Source organism: Lepus europaeus, chromosome 11 (genome assembly GCF_033115175.1).
Source record: "Lepus europaeus isolate LE1 chromosome 11, mLepTim1.pri, whole genome shotgun sequence".
NCBI classification, from domain to species: Eukaryota; Metazoa; Chordata; class Mammalia; order Lagomorpha; family Leporidae; genus Lepus; species Lepus europaeus.
The window spans coordinates 80,349,900-80,363,687 of NC_084837.1; the positions used below are offsets into that span (position 1 = coordinate 80,349,900).

Genomic DNA, 13,788 nt, shown 5'->3' on the forward strand with positions numbered 1-13,788 from the left:
CCAAATGGCTGCCTTTGCCAGGGCTGGGCTGAAGCCAGGAGCCCCTTCCAGGTCTCCCATATGGGTGCAGGGGCTCAACCACTTGGGCCATCTTCTGCTCCTTCCCCAGGCACATCAGTAGGGAGCTGGATCAGAAGTGGAACAGCTGGGACTCAAACTGGCACCCACATGAGATGCTGGGTTGCAGGTGGCAACTTTACCCACTACACCACAACACTTGCCCTAAAATTTGATGAGGCTTTTGTTTAAAAATTAAGTTTATATTTTTATGTTTATCTCTTTATTCCATTTTCCACAAACTTTTTTGTACTCCTTTATATTTTCTAATCTACTAAGCATAATTAAAGGAACTGGCAAAATAAAATACCAAGACTTGTGAATGAGAGGCAGCAGTCAAAATCCCTAAGTGCTTACAAGTAGCTAGGAAATATAATTCTAAACACTACCAAGTAGTTTCTTAAGAAAATCCAGAATCTGAAGTGGACACTAGTTAACTGTTTTATTGGAAATGCTTGTTAAATATTACACTTCAAATCTAAACCAGCAGGAACTGACTTAATAGTTGTGATTTAAACTAAATTAGTTTTCATCAGAGGTCAAGACTTTTAACAGCAGTAAAATTCAAGCAATATATGTTAAAGGAATGACAAATTAAGCTATCATTTTTGCAAACCCACATGTATAAAGTGATTTAGGCAATATCATCAATGGATGCTAAAGCCACTGGATCAAAGTTGTGAAAGAGGAAGATATTCATAACCTCAGAAAGCATCACCACACAGAGTACTTAATATTTACAAGGGGAAAAGGTACCTACAGACCAAAGGAATATACTGATTTTCACTTCATTAACCAAGTGACCAAGCTTAATGCTACCAATAACAAAATAACCTGATATTTTGTGCCTGCCCCTGTGTTATGATTCAGTAAAGACTGTCCAGCTTCACCTAATGTGGTATTCTTGCCAAATAAATTAATGTAATCTAATGAATAAGCAACCATGCATACTGAGAATAAAGGACATATTCTGTATGTCACTGACCTACATACAAGGGAAAAAAGGCAATGTCATCTAAAAAAGAAAAAATCGAGAACTGAGGGTTGGGGAGCCTGGTAAAAAAAACACACTATAAGAGATAAATGGACTGGCACATGGTTAAGAAACCACTCAGAATACGCACATTCCATACTGAAATGCTGGTTCAAGTCCCAACTACTCCACTTTCAATCCAGTTCACTGCTAACATGCCTGGGAAACAGTGGATGATAGCCCAAGCACTTGTGCCTCTGCCACCCATGTGGGAGATTTGGATACGGTCATGCCTCCTGGTTTCAGCCTGGCCCAACCTCACCTGCTGGAGACATTTGGGGAGTGAATCAGAACAAGCAAGACTGATATCTTTCTTTTTCTCTTTCTTCTCCACTACCTTTTCTCTCTGTCACTCTGCCTTTCAAATAAATAATATTTAAAAAACAAGAGACAAATTTATGGGGGAAAGGTATTTTTAGGATAATGAAGAAATTGTACAGGTTTTATAGAATTTTTATAGATTACATTGAATGATATTTCTGATTTAATAATCATTATTTAGGATTGAATTATTATAGCTATATAAAAATGTATGGATGAGATTAATTTTTATAATTCATAAATTTCATGAAGTTTCATGATGTCTGTAACTTACTTTCAACTAGTTCCCCCAAAAGGTACATGAGGAATGGGAGGGAGAAAAATATTAAAAATTGGCAAATGTAGAGAAGGAATATTCATGTTCATTTTATAATTTTTTTAAAGATTTATTTACTTATTTGAAAGCCAGGGGCCAGCGTCATGGCACACTAGGTTAATCCTCTGCCTGAAGCACCGGCATCCCATATGGGTGCCATTCTGGTCCCGGTTGCTCCTCTTCAGGTCCAGCTCTCTGCTGTGGCCTAGGAATATGGTGGAGGATGGCCTGGTTGGTTGGGTCCCTGCACCCATGTGGAAAACCAGGAGGGGGCACCTGGCTGCTGGCTTCGGATCTGCACAGCTCCATCTGCTGTGGCCATTCTGGGAGTGAACCAACAGAGGGAAGACCTGTCTCTCTGTCTCTCTGTCTATAATTCTACCTGTCAAATAAATAAATAAAAATCTTTAAAAAAAAAAAAAGAAAAAAGAAAGAAAGGCAGAGTTACAGAGGAGAGAAACAGAAAGAGATCTTCTATCCACTGGTTCTCTCCCTAAATGGCCACAATGGCTGGGGCTAAGTCAGGCTAAACTCAGGAGCCTGGTACTCTACCCGGGTCTCCCTTGTGAGTGGCAGGGACCCACTGCTTTCCCAGGCACATTAGCAGGGAGCAGGTTCAGAAGTGTAGCAGCCAGGACCCAAACCACTCAAATTGGACACATCACAGGTGGCGGTTCAATCCGCTGTGCCACAATGCGAGCCCCATTTTATGAATCTTTACACTTTTTTTGTTGGTTTGAAATTTTCAAAATAAAGTGAAGACTGTAATACTGCAACATCTGTAAAACAGGTTCAAATTATTTTGAAGTACAAACCTAAAATTACTAAAGTGCTGAGCAAAGAAAAAGCTTATATTTACTGTTTTGCCATTTCAAAGGTTGGCTTTGGGAAAGTGAAAATAGTTATCATCCAACGTATATTTAACACAATTCTGTCATAAAGCCTGGAAAGTTTCACTATGTAATATGCCAAGATTTTTCAATTCTTACCCTTTTTAGTAGATTAGGGTATAAGTACCACAATGCCACCTTCTGCTACAAATTTTAATCTGAAAATGTTAAATGAGTCTTGGCCATATTCATAATAGACCCTGGCTTTCCCGGATCACCAACTGATGAAGTTTCTCCATACTAAGAATAATCATTTCAAGTAAAAGCAAAAGCACATAGGAATACTCACAGACAAGGGTACACACATGAGCACACATGCTAAAGCTCCGTATTCAGTGCCTAATTCAAAATGCACTTGGAATTTTGATAGTGGTTTTAACTATTTTATACAGCCAAGTTTATAGTTTGATATAATCACCTTGTGTTATTTTGCCCCAATACTGGAAAGACCAATCTCCACGACCTAAAAATGCAGCATGTTTCTTTGGCTAGTTTTCACTTAAATCATGGATAAGAAAATGGTTTATCTATTTTTTACAAAACAACAATGGTTATGATAATGAGCCCTGCCACTGACTCAGGCAATGACTCGGCAAATAAATAGAAAATGCTCTCAGAATACTGATACACAAAATAATTTACCAGAGAAAAAAGAGATCAATTTACATATTTTCCAAAATTTTAATTCCTGTTCCAGTGTGATAAGCAATTACATTATGATTCCATTAGTATGTTATGTTCTTAAGTTTTCCTCTACCATTCTGACTTAAATTTAGATTTCCTAGAATAGATTCAATATTTAAGTTAATAAGAATCTATTTTAATGTTTACCTTACTAAGTTCAATAAAAAAAAATTAACATTTGTTGCAAATCTACAGAACTAAATTATATATTCCAATAGCTATTTTTAACTATAGTTCTAATTTAACATTTTCCTGAAGCATCTCAATAATCTCCATACCCAAAACTCTCTCTTACACAGACATGAGCAGACACAAGAGCATGTAAAGACAACCCCATTTCCAAACGTTAAAAAAAAAAGTCCAACCTGTGATTAAATCAATTATGCATAGCTAGTTTTGGGATATGCATTCATTAAATGTCTAGCATAGCTGGTTTCCCATACCTCATATCTCACCATCATCAAACACTTAAAAAAGAAAAAAGTATATGCTGGCACAGGGGTAGTTCAGAATAGTCTATTTACCAAAATATATACTTTCCCCATGGCCCCTCATACTAGAATGACCAGTTAAGCAATGTCGGGTAGTCATTGATCTAACAAGTTCCTCATAATCCAGAGCACAAATCGAGATATATTTCCCAGCCTCCCTCCCCAGTTAGCTCTGAAATATAAGCAAGGTCTAGCTGCTAGAATGTTGGAAAGTGAGGGTAGTGTCTAGCCAGGACCCTCCACCATCCTTCCGCTTTTGAATGGCTGACAGAAGACACCCAGGAGCAGAATAACAAAGGCAGAAAGTAAAATACCCTTGACTCCTGAATCCCCTCTTGAAGAAAAGCTGCCTAATAAGGAATAACCACACTAGAGTAGTAAATGATAAGAAATGAGTTCTTAATGTTACTTTGCCAATGAATCTGCAAACTGTTTGGTATTACAATTGACATTACCTTAATTCATGGTGGAAAACTCATGATGAGAGAGTAAAAAAAAATTCATTCTGTATCTGACCATCAACAGCATTTGGCAAATTTTTCCTATTACAATACCAAAATAATCTTGGCACAGTATATCAGAATTACTTTAATAGTATTCGTATTTATTGTCTTCTTTTCTGACTGCTTTAATAATTAGTTCTCAACCTTTCAGAGATAATAACTTTTGCCAAAAAGTATCGTTATTTTCTTATTATTTACAGTAAAGACCCAAAGCAAGGCACTCTGATGTGGTGCCCAAGTGGTATCTCAATCACTTAACCAAAGCACCAAATGCCTACCCCTGAATACCAGGCTACTTTTTGCTGTTGTTTTTCTTCTCCTCTTCTATTTAAAATAATCAGCATTATTTTTACAATTTTGCTATGCTGTGTATTTCATCCTCACATCATTTCAAGTTCTGGAAGTATGAAATTATGAAAAGACTTTTAGGTACTTCTAATTTGTTTTGTGCATTGTCTTGCAAATCTCACTACTCAAAAGTGCATTATTTCATGTTGATTTTGTGTATAAATACTGTGCGTTTATAACAACATTGATATGCCCTCAATGAGACAAAAAATGCCCATTGGTACATCTGCATGTGAGACAGAAAAAATTTCTCAAGGTTGACCGGCGCCATGGCTTAACAGGCTAATCCTCTGCCTTGCGGAGCCGGCACACCGGGTTCTAGTCCCAGTTGGGGCACCGGATTCTATCCCGGTTGCCCCTCTTCCAGGCCAGCTCTTTGCTATGGCCCGGGAAGGCAGTGGAGGATGGCCCAAGTGCTTGGGCCCTGCACCCGCATGGGAGACCAGGAGAAGCACCTGGCTCCTGGCTTCGGATCAGCGCAGTGTGCCGGCCGCGGCGGCCATTGGAGGGTGAACCAACGGCAAAAAGGAAGACCTTTCTCTCTGTCTCTCTCTCTCTCACTATCCACTCTGCCTGTCCAAAAAAAAAAAAAAAAAAATTTCTCAAGGTCTAGCTTCTTAGGACAACTGCATGTGCGATGGTAACTCACTGTAGTTTTTGACTGATCTTATCAAAGGCCTAAGAAACAGAATAATTGACTTCAGTTATAATGCTGAGAGCATGCAATTAATCAATCATAGTCATAGACATTTTTTCATTTTAAAGAAATTTATTTACTTGCAAGGTGAGAGAGAAAGAATCTTCTATCTGCTGGTTCTCTTCCCAGACGTCCTCAACAGCCAGGGCTGAGCCAGGGCAAAGCCACAATCCCCAACTGCACAGTGTTCTTTTTGATTTTTTTTAAATGAATATGGTTTGTTCACAACTGTTTTACCAACTGTCATCACTATACCGGAGTGTTTATACATGGAAAATACGTTTTTATTGCCTTTTTTACTTTGTAGATCGGCTTATGAAGTGTTCTGAAATGTTTTGATACATTTCTCAAAAAATTTCCTTTTCAAGTGTAAATAAATGTATTTTTAAAAACTTTTAAATTTTTTCCAGAATTTTTTCAGAAATTTTTATCTTTCAAGGTTTTTGACCTTAGGGATTTTACACTTTTAAAGATTTTCCAAGTTTCAGTGTTTCAACATTCAGGATTACAGCCCAGGTCACTAACCACAGAGAGTCAATATGTTTAGTCTTACTAATCTGGGGGGCTTTTTATATTTTACTGGGGTACCAGGGACACTTGATTCTGCATAAGTCCCATGTGCATATTCTTTTGGTTTCCCTTTTAGCAACACATTAAATACAATGAGAGTATGGTTGTTTAAGATGACAATTTTTATTCTTTTCTTATATTTCCTAAAATACTCAGTTAAATGACATGCACATGAAATTGTTCAGGTATGTGGAAGCTATAAGATTCTCTCTTCTAGAAACAATTCATAGCAACTCTTCAGGGTCCATGTAGAAGCAAACTCAAAATACATATCATAGTATGCTCTAAATTAAGATAAACCCCAATTTGTTATGATCAGATCACTATAAATGTTATTTCTTAAATTTAAATAAAATCAAGTATAGCAACTGACCTATCTTTAAGTATATTAGTGAACTAAATTATACATGGAAGCAAAAAGCATTGTTTTGACATATTCATTATGTGGTGGACTATAACTAGGTTGCTAATGAGCTTACAGCCTACTGCTTCCTAAAACTGAAAATCTTATAGTCAGTAATTACTCCTTGAAAAAAAACTGTCTGAAAATGATAAAAGTATTTATTTTTCTAAGTAGGCATAATACTGAATCTAGATAACACAGAGTCTAAACACTTTTATCTTAAGGAATTATTACTATACTGTGAGTATCAGTCCATTAGATAACCTTCCCCCCACTCCACCAACCCACTGCCTTCTTTGCAATTTGTGGTTTGGGGGTTTCCACTTGTAGAATTTTGATCTCTGGGATTTTAATCGTTTGGGAATGTAATTTTGAGATTTTTAGACCTTAGGGATTATCTTTTGGAATTTCAAAATTCAGGATGAGGATGTTCAGGATTTTATCTTTAAAGAGTGATCTGCACAGTTGTCAAAACATTGACATGGATGCTGGATTTTTGAGCATTAAGATTAAGGTTTTTATGGGCAGGCTTTTGGCACCTGGATAATGTGACCGAGACATGACTTGGACACCCATATCTGACCCTGTTGTGCCTAGGATTGGGTCCCTACTCTCTTCTCAAATCTAGTTTTCCTACTCTGGGAGGCAGCAGGTAATGGCCCAAGTACTTAGGTCCCTACCACTGACAACTGACACATGAATTGGGTTCTTGACTCCTGGCTTCAGTCTGGCCCAGCCCTAGATGTTGCAGGCATTTGGGGAGTAAACCAGCAGGTGGGAGAGAACTGGCAGATGAAAGATACCTCCCTCATCTGCCTCAGTCTCTTTCTGCCCTTCAAATAAATAAATAAATGACTTTTTAAAATCCTTTTTTTTGTAAGATGATTAAGATTCCCGAATTGTCTAATTGGTATCTCCTCATCTACCATCCAGTAGACTGTCACTATACACAGTGAAAAGACCCTAAATATACAAATAAAACTGCCCACTCCTATCTCAGCCCACGTAGATTACATTTGGTTATAATTGAGAGTATCTACCTTCATAAAATCACCTTCTCATGTCCATCATCTGGTGAGGGTCAAGAGAATCCTTCTGTAGCATTCTTTACCTCCAACAGAAATCAACAGGGTCCAGTACTGTGGTGAAGCAGGTAAAGCCTCCACCTGCAACATCAGCATCCCATATGGGTGCCAGTTCAAGACCCAGTTGCTGGGTTTCTGATCCATCTCCCTACTAATGTTCTGGCAATGCAGCAGAAGACGGTCCAAATCCTTGGGCCCCTGCACCCACGTGGGAGACTCGGAAGAAGCTTCAGGCTCCTGGATTTGGCCTGGCTCATCCCTGGCCATTGTGGTCATCTGAGGAGTAAACCAGCAAATGGAAGGTTCTCTCATTTTCTCTCTATGTCTCTTTCTCTCCCTCTTTTCCTCTCTCCCTCTCTCTCTCCTCTCTGTAACACTGCCTTTCAAAAATAAATCTTAAAAAAAAAAAAAAAATCAAACAAAACCCAAAAACTCTTCCTTTTCTTGAAAAGACATTCTCCCAACCCTCATTTCACTAAATACAGCTATCCTAGCCGTTTCTGCCTCGAGACTATTAGAACTATTCTCATAATGGCCAAGTTTTGTTTTGTCTTTTAAAGATTTATTTATTTATTTATTTATTTGAAGGGCAGAATTACATAGAGGCAGAGCAGAGTAAGAGGAACAGAGAGAAAGGGAGAGGGAGAGAGAGATTGGTCTTCCATCCACTAGTTCACTCCCCAGATTGCCACCAATGACTAGAGCTGTGCCGATCCAAAGCCAGGAGCCAAGAGCTGCCTCCAGGTCTCCCACACGGATGCAGGGGCCCAATGACTTGGGCCATCTTCCACTGCTTTCCCAGGCTATAGCTGAGAATTGGATTGGAAGTGGAACAGCTGGGAACCGAACCAGCACAAATATGGGATGCCGGCACTGCAGGCAGCAGTCTTACCCACTACACCACAGTGCCGGCCCAGGCCCAGTTTTTCAGTCATGAAACTATACTACTGACTGTCCCAACTTATTACAAACATCTGCTACTCCCCATGCCACTATTTCTATATCCTTCTTTTTAGATCCTGACTCACTGTCTCTCTGAAAGCACCTCATCATAATTCTTAGTGATTCCAACATTCATATTGATGATCCTTCTGATGTACTCAGACCTTTTCTCCAATGATCTTTTCCTAATTCAGCTCATCATTTCCATGGTTATACTTTTGAAACTGTCATTACTGACAACTCAAATCCTTTCATAATATCAACTTCCAGTATCCTACTTGCCACCACTTACCTTTTCTGCATATTCCTTCTAGACTCCAACAGTTGTTCAACAGAACTAAGATCCTGAAGTTCTCCAATGTTACGACCTGGTTCTTTGTCTATCACTAGATATTCTTCTCCTCCTTTTTTAGTTAAAAATACCATTGTCAATTATCCTTTTAAGATTTTTTACTTGAAAGGCAGAGTTACAGAGAGAACAGGGGAAACAATTTGAAAGGCAGAGTTACAGAGAGAACAGGAGAGAAGAGAGAGATCTTCCATCCACTGGTTCCCTCCTCAAATGGCCACAATCAAGGCTAGGCCAGGCCAAAGTCAGGAGCCCAGAGCTTCTTCCAGATCTCCCATGTGGATGCAAGGGCCCAAGCACTTGGGACATCTGCTATTGCTTTTCCCAGGCCATCAGCAGGGATCTGGATTGGAAGTGGAGCAGCTGGGATTTGAATCAGTGCCCATATGGGACATGCTTAACCTGCTATGCTGGCTCTGGTGATGATGATAATGATGATGATGATGATGATGACAACGCCACTACATTCACCTTCAACAATCTAGTCCTAACCTATATTAATTCTCAAGCAAATCTTACTAAAATTCAAGTCTTTTCTTCCACCCCTGCAGCTAAACTATGCTAAATAAAACTGGGAAGGATGACTTCTCATTCAAGTTATAATCTGCAACATCAAGTAGTTCATTAACGTGGACTGGCAGCTGTTTTCCAGAGTTGATTCCCAATTTTACTCACCTAGTTAATATCAGACAATCCTCGCTTTGCCACCATAGTATAGACCATAAAACTGACCACGCAAGCTGAAACTATGCAAAGCAATCTTAATACTCAGTGGGAGAGCCGGCGCCGCGGCTCACTAGGCTAATCCTCCGCCTTGCGGCGCCGGCACACCGGGTTCTAGTCCCGGTCGGGGCACCGATCCTGTCCCGGTTGCCCCTCTTCCAGGCCAGCTCTCTGCTGTGGCCAGGGAGTGCAGTGGAGGATGGCCCAAGTACTTGGGCCCTGCACCCCATGGGAGACCAGGAGAAGCACCTGGCTCCTGCCATCGGATCAGCGCGGTGCGCCGGCCGCAGCGCGCTACCGCGGCGGCCATTGGAGGGTGAACCAACGGCAAAAGGAAGACCTTTCTCTCTCTCTCTCTCTCTCTCACTGTCCACTCTGCCTGTCAAAAAAAATTAAAAAAAAAAAAAAAAAAAAAACTCAGTGGGAGAGGTGGGTGTGGGGTGGACTACAATCGTTTTGTGACCTTTTAAATCTTTTGCCAAAACATTAAAATATTCTTACTATTGGCTATGAATGTATAAGGGAATTAAAAGATACAAATATTTAACTTATTCAATACATTATACTTTAAAACATTAAAAACATCAAGAATTAGAGTGCTTAAAAACAAATAGATTTGGGGTCAGCGCTGTGGTATAGCAGGCTAAGTCTCCACCTGCAGCACTAGACTGCTGAAGGTGAATGCAGTGGAGTTGTTGTCATCATCCCATATGGATGTCCACTTGTAACTTGGCTGCTCCTCTCAATCCAGCTCTTTGCTATGGCCTGGGAAAGCAGCAGAAGATGGCCCAAGTCCTTGGGCCCCTGCACCTACGTGGGAGATCCATTAGAAACTCCTGGCTCCAGGCTCACAATCAGCTCAGCTCTGGCAGTTGCAGCTATTTGGGGAGCGAATCAGCAGATACAAGACCTTTCTCTCTGTCTCTCCCTCTCTTTCTGTAACTATACCTCTCCAATAAATAAATAAATCTTAAAAAAAAAATTATGGATTGTTCTAAAGGGCTTGAGGATTTAAAATAACTAAGTAGATGACTTTGATGGACAGTGGAAGGAATTACAACATAGGGAATCCCTTAAATAAAAACTTTTTTTTTTTAAGTTTTATTTATTTACTTGAAAGGCAGAGTTACAGAGAGGCAAAGGCAGAGAGAGAGAGAAAAAGTCTTCCATCTGCTGGTTCATTCCTTTAATAGCCACAATCACCGGAGCAGGGACAATCTGAAGTCAGAAGCCTGGAGCTTCTTCTAGCTCTCCAACACAGGTGCAGGGGCCCAAGGGTTTGGGTCATCTTTTACTACTCTCTCAGGCCATAGCAGAAAGCTGGATCGGAAGTGGAACAGCCAGGACTAGAACCAGTGCAGCTTTACCTGCTAGGCCATAAACTTATTAACTTTACAAAAAAAAAAGACAACAAAGGGAGTGTTTTTTGTTTAAGTTGCATTTATATATCACAACTTAAATATTTAAATTCTTTCTGAAAGCTTAATAGTTAGAGGGTAAAAAAAAATCTCCAAAGCAACAAAACAGTATTTATATATGTTTCAAATTCTGTCAGCAAAAAATTCTCTCAATAGACAAAAAAGAGGTCAAGTATAAAATTTCCCCCATATACTTTCAAAACTTCTAAAAGGGCCTATTTTCCCTGGTCACATTAACTATAAAAATGGACAATGACATTTTTCTCTCTAAAATTACTGACAATATAATCCTCATTTCTAGAAAAAGCCTTTGTTCAACGAATGAATGAGCCTTCTTTGAGATGCAAAATCATAGGATGCACTGCAGTTCCACTGAAAAGGCCAAACAGCATATTCTTTCACAGAGAATGAGTCATGGGTGGGGAATATACAGCCTATTTCAAACAAAGTTCAGCTTTAGATCTATTGCCTTTCTTCCCGTTCCTCTGCATGCCAACCTCTTGCTTTTGTTTTGTTGTAGGAAACACAAATATAAGTAATACATATACACTGTGATACCACCTCAGGCTAAAAAAAATTCTACTCTCAATTATCCACTCCATTGAGAAAGAATATTGCAGTTCAGATTCCATGTCCAAAAGAACCACTTCTCCTTCCTATCTTCACTACTCCCAATAGGGCACTTCTCCCTCTATGTGACTGGCAAGTTAAGAACTTGACAAGGTCCAAAGCCTTGGCTATAATTCTCTTATAGTCAAAATTGGCTATAATCTTTCACTAGTATTAAATAAATCAACAAATCCAAATAAATAATCCTATTTTATTCTTAATTTAATATCAAAAAAAGTGACTCTACAAATAGATAATGCCTAACAACTATTGGAGGGTGACTTGGGGTGGAGTCCTTACCAGTGAAACTTGCCATTTATTCCCAAAGCTGCCAACATCAACAAAGACTCACTAATGGAAACTGACAGAGATTAGGAGAGATGAGTTCAAAGGAGGAGAGGATTCCAAAGTTTCTCCCCTTTCAAATTCTAGTAGATAGGAGTCCCCAGTACCCTTTCTCAACCTCCACATCTTGTTACCTACATTTTCCCCAATCCCCCACCCCAACCTCCACAACCAGTTTGTTTTGGAAGAGTGAAGGAGCGCAGGTACAAGAGCATAGTGAGAGTGTCCTTTGAAAATGGAAGAAGCTGAAGATGGTTCTCCTTTCCAAATGCACTCAGAACATAGATGTCCCATGAAACAGAGATAGGGAACTGGGCCAGGCATGGCACTCTCAACGCCTTTTTCAAAGTAGCTCTTTGAAATACCAGAGTCCTGGCCAGACACCCTCACCCGGTCACCAGTATAAACATCAATCACTCAATTATGCTATAGCAGGTGAGAAAGACCAACTTATAGCTCCTCTTATCCTTAGGGCATACATATGCACACTCTCCTAAAAGCTTGTTTCTTCTACAACTAATTCCTATAACTATTTATAAATGTCTATTTGTCAGCAGTGACTATGGCTACCCTTCTGCAAAATCAATAATAACAAAAAATAAAGAAGCCTTAGCTTTCTCCTTTTTTCCCCTTACTCCTCACTGTAATTGTCTTTTTTTAAATTTTATTGCTTTTAAGATTTATTTATTTATTCGAAAGTCAGAGTTACACAGAGGACAGGCAGAGGGAGAGAGGAGAGAGAGAGAAGTCTTCTAACCGATGGTTCACACCCCAGTTGGCGGCAACGGCGGAGCTGCATCAATCTGAAGCCAGGAGCCAGGAGCTTCTTCCAGGTCTCCCACGCAGGTGCAGGGGACCAAGCACTTGGGCCATCTTCTACTGCTTCCCCAGGCCATAGCAGAGAGCTGGATTGGAAGTGGAGTAGCCAGGTCTCGAACTGGCTCCCATATGGGATGTCAGCACTGCAGGCCAGGATGTTAACCCACTGCACGACAGCGCTGGCCCCAATGTAATTGTCTTCACTGTCAGTAAATCGTTTGACTTTCAACAGCCTTTATACTACTCTATGCTAACTTAGAACATAACAGAAAAAAGAATTAGAGTGGAAGCCAGGAGACATGGATCCTTATCATGACCTTATTTTGCTCAAGTGATTTACATATAGCCCTTTAGGGTTCAATTCCGTGATCCTGAAACTTAGAGTATTGTGTTTCAGTGCCTTCTAAACACTAAGATTATATAGAATCCAATTAAATTCAGCACTACATCAATCTTCTGGCTCACTACAAACAATTCCATTTCCATGAACAGTTTATTGACTAGTAAACAACACTCCTAAAAGAAAACGCCCAGATATTGGCTATGAAGTCTTAAGTCAAAGCTTTCAGACTCATTCTTCTAACTAGTTCAATCAAATGCCTAAAAACTAACCTTTTCCCAAATCCTCAAAATATCTGACTAAAAGTATGAACATTATATTTAAAATATAATGCATATTATATCCAAATTGTAAAATGAACTAAATTTCTTATTCAATCTATTTGTAAAATACTTCCAACTATGAAAAATAGAATCATGAAGGGATAGTTCTGAGAGAAGAAAAAGCACAAAACTTCCAAACATAATTCTACTTTTCAGGCTGAATTTCAAAGTTGCTTAACAACATAAAAGCTTTGTTATTTTTAAATAATTTTGTATTTATCAAATGACAAGTTATATTTCATTTATAACTAAAACATTTTATCAAAAATATAAATGAATATACACATACAGGTAATATTTAATACTATTTTAGTTTAGGTTTCTATTTGGTAACCAAATAGAAAACCTATTAATCTAAAATTTTCTCAAGTTCTATTTATACAAAGTTTCTGATTATAAACAGGTTATGGGGCCCAAACTGTGGCATGGCGGGAAGAAATGCTGCCTGAATTGCCAGCATCTCATATGACATTGGTCAAATGCTGGCCACTCCACTTCTGATCTAGCTCTCTGCTGCAGCCT

General features: G+C 39.2%; 1 protein-coding gene across 1 annotated transcript in view; it reads right to left on the reverse strand.

The window, feature by feature from the left end:
* The window catches only part of ADAM10 (ADAM metallopeptidase domain 10), a 147,501-nt gene that overhangs the window by 72,637 nt on the left and 61,076 nt on the right, over positions 1 to 13,788 (reverse strand). The window lies entirely within an intron of this gene.